The 6,969-nt window shown below is 50.1% G+C and overlaps 1 long non-coding RNA gene across 1 annotated transcript; it reads left to right on the forward strand.

Annotated features, from left to right (window-relative positions):
- Nucleotides 1-319: 319 nt before the first annotated feature.
- Nucleotides 320-931, forward strand: LOC134966793 (uncharacterized). Its single transcript, XR_010188714.1, has 3 exons — nt 320-532; nt 612-716; nt 793-931. It is a non-coding gene; the product is annotated as an uncharacterized LOC134966793 (long non-coding RNA).
- The last annotated feature ends 6,038 nt before the right edge of the window (nt 932-6,969 follow it).

The raw sequence follows: 6,969 nt of genomic DNA on the forward strand, positions 1-6,969 counted from the left end.
CTAGAGGTGTCTGTTGTGATGGGTGTGCTGGTGTTTGTGGTATAACTGGCAGACGTGTGCACACAACCTGCTTTGTTGTTCTGTAGAAAGTCATCAATAAAGGTAAAATAATTCCGTTTGCCCATTGCACATTGTGTGCAGGATACTATTGTATACACTGTACAGTATATGAGTCATTCATGTATCCCCTGCAATTCCTAGAACCCCAGCATATGTATACCCTGTGTGCCCCCATTACCTGGCTGATCCGACCACCCTCATTAGGAACCATTCTATCTGTGTATTTTTTATTTATTTGCCACTTTTTGGGTTACAGGGTTTTATTGTGAACTCAGAGGACAGCCGGTGAGTGACTTTGCCCAGTTTATATGCCCACAAGGGTACTATTGCCCGGCGGGGACACAGATTGGCACTCAGTACAGCTGTCCTGCAGGGAGGTATGGTCCCCGACATGGCCTATCCAGCATCACGGAGTGTGTACACTGCCCGCCTGGCAAATACTGCCAGGAACCAGGACTGGCAGTGCCTACAGGTAGGTGGGGTAGCTGACACTAGTATGTAGCTGCCATTGTTAATGTCACAGATATATAACATATTGTCCCATCTTGCAGGGAATTGTTCCTCAGGATACTGGTGCAGAGAAGGAGCGGTGGAGGGGCGACCAGACGATGGTGTCACCGGTGACCTCTGTCCTCCAGGACACTACTGTACAGAAGGTATAACAATGTTTGGGACAGATCGCACTCCCGCAGCCACAGGCAGATGATAGATAAATGCTTCATTCCATTGTAGGGACACGCTCGCCCCTGCCGTGCCCTTCCGGCTCCTGGTCAGATGTAAAGGGTCTGAGCAGCATTCTGGAATGTCAGCCTTGTCCTGGAGGACATTACTGCAATAACACCAGGCAGACGTCTCCTTCAGGGCTGTGTGCCGCCGGGTGAGTCAGATCTATGTACAGTCAGCAACCTCACCCAATGCCATAGAACAGGGGTGGCCAGACTTTTGGAGTTGGCTATCTACTTTCAGAGCTGAAAGCTTTCATGATCCACCGGAGTGGGATATAACCACGCGCCCTCGCTGCACAGGTTGTAGGAACGGTCTCGCCCGAAATCACACATTGGCCACACAGTAAAAACATAAAACACATTGCCCTACACAGAAAAAAATAAACCTATATTAAATTGCCCCCAGTGTAAGAACCCCCGTCTGAGAGGAACCGCCCCCCGTGCAGGACCATTCTCTGTGCAGAATCCACACAACCTCCATCCACCCTGTGCAGCATGCCGCAGAGAACAGAACTTTCCTGTCTTCCCGCTGGCTGCTTACCGGCTCCCGCTGGCTGCACACCACCGCAGCTGACTGCATCAGACGGTACCCAGCTGGCATGACGGGCTCCTGCAGTACTGGGAATGGGCCTTCTGAGCCTGTCAGAGGCTTATTGGGGCACTTGTTCCAAAGTCGGTCGCTATCTACCGACAGGTGCTCCGCAAGCTACCGATAGATCGCAATCGACATTTTAGCTGGGTCTGCCATAGAATAATGTCATTATCCGGCCTGCTTGTAAATATAGTAAGAATATGATGCAGATTGTCCTGTGTGTACTCATCTCCTGACCACAATGGGTTCCAGCTGCCATGGGTGTCCCTGGGAGGTATCCTCCCATCCGGAGTGCCCACTGGTTTGGAAAGTGAACTAGGCATCTGTGTTGCCAGTGTGGAGGTAGCCTTCCACGCCATTATCCTCCCGTAGCACTCTGCGCAGACGGGCGTGGCACATGTATGTGTACATTGTGGGTCATTTCGAGTTGTTCGCTTGTTGCCGATTTTCACAACGGAGCGATTAAGGCAAAAATGCGCATGCGCATGTTACGCAGTGCGCATGCGCTAAGTATTTTAGCACAAAACTTAGTAGGTTTACTCACGTCCGAACTAAGAATTTTCATTGTTAAAGTGATCGGAGTGTGATTGACAGGAAGTGGGTGTTTCTGGGCGGAAACTGACCGTTTTTTGGGAGTGTGCGGAAAAACGCAGGCGTGCCAGGAAAAAACGTGGGAGTGTCTGGAGAAATGGGGGAGTGGCTGGCCGAACGCACGGCGTGTTTGTGAAACGGGCTGAGCTGATCGCAGTGTAGGAGTAAGTCTCGAGCTACTCAGAAACTGCTAAGAAATTTCTATTCGCTATTCTGCTAAGCTAAGATACACTCCCAGAGGGCGGCGGCCTAGCGTGTGCAATGCTGCTAAAATCAGCTAGCGAGCGATCAACTCGGAATGAGGGCCATTATCCTGCTCTATCCATAGATTGGCTGTAGGTGTACACGCGGCACATGTATGTGTACATTATCCTGCTCTATCCGCAGGCGGGCTGTAGGTGTACACGTGGCACATGTATGTGTACATTATCCTGCTCTATCCGTAGACGGGCTGTAGGTGTACACGTGGCACATGTATGTGTACATTATCCTGCTCTATCCGTAGACGGGATGTAGGTGTACACGTGGCACATGTATGTGTACATTATCCTGCTCTATCCGCAGGCGAGCTGTAGGTGTACACGCGGCACATGTATGTGTACATTATCCTGCTCTATCCGTAGACTGGCTGTAGGTGTACACGCGGCACATGTATGTGTACATTATCCTGCTCTATCCGCAGGCGGGCTGTAGGTGTACACGTGGCACATGTATGTGTACATTATCCTGCTCTATCCGTAGACGGGATGTAGGTGTACACGTGGCACATGTATGTGTACATTATCCTGCTCTATCCGCAGGCGGGCTGTAGGTGTACACGTGGCACATGTATGTGTACATTATCCTGCTCTATCCGTAGACGGGATGTAGGTGTACACGTGGCACATGTATGTGTACATTATCCTGCTCTATCCGCAGGCGGGCTGTAGGTGTACACGCGGCACATGTATGTGTACATTATCCTGCTCTATCCGCAGACGGGCTGTAAGTGTACACGCGGTACATGTATGTGTACATTATCCTGCTCTATCCGCAGGCGGGCTGTAGGTGTACACGTGGCACATGTATGTGTACATTATCCTGCTCTATCCGTAGACGGGCTGTAGGTGTACACGTGGCACATGTATGTGTACATTATCCTGCTCTATCCGTAGACGGGATGTAGGTGTACACGTGGCACATGTATGTGTACATTATCCTGCTCTATCCGCAGGCGAGCTGTAGGTGTACACGCGGCACATGTATGTGTACATTATCCTGCTCTATCCGTAGACTGGCTGTAGGTGTACACGCGGCACATGTATGTGTACATTATCCTGCTCTATCCGCAGGCGGGCTGTAGGTGTACACGTGGCACATGTATGTGTACATTATCCTGCTCTATCCGTAGACGGGATGTAGGTGTACACGTGGCACATGTATGTGTACATTATCCTGCTCTATCCGCAGGCGGGCTGTAGGTGTACACGTGGCACATGTATGTGTACATTATCCTGCTCTATCCGTAGACGGGATGTAGGTGTACACGTGGCACATGTATGTGTACATTATCCTGCTCTATCCGCAGGCGGGCTGTAGGTGTACACGCGGCACATGTATGTGTACATTATCCTGCTCTATCCGCAGACGGGCTGTAAGTGTACACGCGGTACATGTATGTGTACATTATCCTGCTCTATCCGCAGGCGGGCTGTAGGTGTACACGTGGCACATGTATGTGTACATTATCCTGCTCTATCCGTAGACGGGATGTAGGTGTACACGTGGCACATGTATGGGTACATTATCCTGCTCTATCCGCAGATGGGCTGTAAGTGTACACGCGGTACATGTATGTGTACATTATCCTGCTCTATCCGTAGACGGGCTGTAGGTGTACACGCGGCACATGTATGTGTACATTATCCTGCTCTATCCACAGACTGGCTGTAGGTGTACACGCGGCACATGTATGTGTACATTATCCTGCTCTATCCACAGATTGGCTGTAGGTGTACACGCGGCACATGTATGTGTACATTATCCTGCTCTATCCGTAGACAGGCTGTTGGTGTACACGTGGCACATGTATGTGTACATTATCCTACTCTATCCGTAGACAGGCTGTAGGTGTACACGTGGCACATGTATGTGTACTTTATCCTGCTCTATCCGTAGACAGGCTGTAGGTGTACACGTGGCACATGTATGTGTACATTATCCTGCTCTATCCGTAGACGGGCTGTAGGTGTACACGTGGCACATGTATGTGTACATTATCCTGCTCTATCCGTAGACGGGATGTAGGTGTACACGTGGCACATGTATGTGTACATTATCCTGCTCTATCCGCAGGCGGGCTGTAGGTGTACACGTGGCACATGTATGTGTACATTATCCTGCTCTATCCGTAGACGGGCTGTAGGTGTACACGTGGCACATGTATGTGTACATTATCCTGCTCTATCCGTAGACGGGATGTAGGTGTACACGTGGCACATGTATGTGTACATTATCCTGCTCTATCCGCAGGCGGGCTGTAGGTGTACACGCGGCACATGTATGTGTACATTATCCTGCTCTATCCGCAGACGGGCTGTAAGTGTACACGCGGTACATGTATGTGTACATTATCCTGCTCTATCCGCAGGCGGGCTGTAGGTGTACACGTGGCACATGTATGTGTACATTATCCTGCTCTATCCGTAGACGGGATGTAGGTGTACACGTGGCACATGTATGTGTACATTATCCTGCTCTATCCGCAGGCGGGCTGTAGGTGTACACGCGGCACATGTATGTGTACATTATCCTGCTCTATCCGCAGACGGGCTGTAAGTGTACACGCGGTACATGTATGTGTACATTATCCTGCTCTATCCGTAGACGGGCTGTAGGTGTACACGCGGCACATGTATGTGTACATTATCCTGCTCTATCCACAGATTGGCTGTAGGTGTACACGCGGCACATGTATGTGTACATTATCCTGCTCTATCCACAGATTGGCTGTAGGTGTACACGCGGCACATGTATGTGTACATTATCCTGCTCTATCCGTAGACAGGCTGTAGGTGTACACGCGGCACATGTATGTGTACATTATCCTGCTCTATCCGTAGACAGGCTGTTGGTGTACACGTGGCACATGTATGTGTACATTATCCTACTCTATCCGTAGACAGGCTGTAGGTGTACACGTGGCACATGTATGTGTACTTTATCCTGCTCTATCCGTAGACAGGCTGTAGGTGTACACGTGGCACATGTATGTGTACATTATCCTGCTCTATCCGTAGACGGGATGTAGGTGTACACGTGGCACATGTATGTGTACATTATCCTGCTCTATCCGCAGGCGGGCTGTAGGTGTACACGTGGCACATGTATGTGTACATTATCCTGCTCTATCCGTAGACGGGCTGTAGGTGTACACGTGGCACATGTATGTGTACATTATCCTGCTCTATCCGTAGACGGGATGTAGGTGTACACGTGGCACATGTATGTGTACATTATCCTGCTCTATCCGCAGGCGGGCTGTAGGTGTACACGCGGCACATGTATGTGTACATTATCCTGCTCTATCCGCAGACGGGCTGTAAGTGTACACGCGGTACATGTATGTGTACATTATCCTGCTCTATCCGCAGGCGGGCTGTAGGTGTACACGTGGCACATGTATGTGTACATTATCCTGCTCTATCCGTAGACGGGATGTAGGTGTACACGTGGCACATGTATGTGTACATTATCCTGCTCTATCCGCAGGCGGGCTGTAGGTGTACACGCGGCACATGTATGTGTACATTATCCTGCTCTATCCGCAGGCGGGCTGTAGGTGTACACGCGGCACATGTATGTGTACATTATCCTGCTCTATCCGCAGACGGGCTGTAAGTGTACACGCGGTACATGTATGTGTACATTATCCTGCTCTATCCGTAGACGGGCTGTAGGTGTACACGCGGCACATGTATGTGTACATTATCCTGCTCTATCCACAGATTGGCTGTAGGTGTACACGCGGCACATGTATGTGTACATTATCCTGCTCTATCCACAGATTGGCTGTAGGTGTACACGCGGCACATGTATGTGTACATTATCCTGCTCTATCCGTAGACAGGCTGTTGGTGTACACGTGGCACATGTATGTGTACATTATCCTACTCTATCCGTAGACAGGCTGTAGGTGTACACGTGGCACATGTATGTGTACTTTATCCTGCTCTATCCGTAGACAGGCTGTAGGTGTACACGTGGCACATGTATGTGTACATTATCCTGCTCTATCCGTAGACTGGCTGTAGGTGTACACGCGGCACATGTATGTGTACATTATCCTGCTCTATCCGCAGGCGGGCTGTAGGTGTACACGTGGCACATGTATGTGTACATTATCCTGCTCTATCCGTAGACGGGATGTAGGTGTACACGTGGCACATGCATGTGTACATTATCCTGCTCTATCCGCAGGCGGGCTGTAGGTGTACACGTGGCACATGTATGTGTACATTATCCTGCTCTATCCGTAGACGGGATGTAGGTGTACACGTGGCACATGTATGTGTACATTATCCTGCTCTATCCGCAGGCGGGCTGTAGGTGTACACGCGGCACATGTATGTGTACATTATCCTGCTCTATCCGCAGACGGGCTGTAAGTGTACACGCGGTACATGTATGTGTACATTATCCTGCTCTATCCGCAGGCGGGCTGTAGGTGTACACGTGGCACATGTATGTGTACATTATCCTGCTCTATCCGTAGACGGGATGTAGGTGTACACGTGGCACATGTATGTGTACATTATCCTGCTCTATCCGCAGGCGGGCTGTAGGTGTACACGCGGCACATGTATGTGTACATTATCCTGCTCTATCCGCAGACGGGCTGTAAGTGTACACGCGGTACATGTATGTGTACATTATCCTGCTCTATCCGTAGACGGGCTGTAGGTGTACACGCGGCACATGTATGTGTACATTATCCTGCTCTATCCACAGATTGGCTGTAGG

This window comes from Pseudophryne corroboree, chromosome 10 (assembly GCF_028390025.1).
Source record: "Pseudophryne corroboree isolate aPseCor3 chromosome 10, aPseCor3.hap2, whole genome shotgun sequence".
NCBI lineage: Eukaryota > Metazoa > Chordata > Amphibia > Anura > Myobatrachidae > Pseudophryne > Pseudophryne corroboree.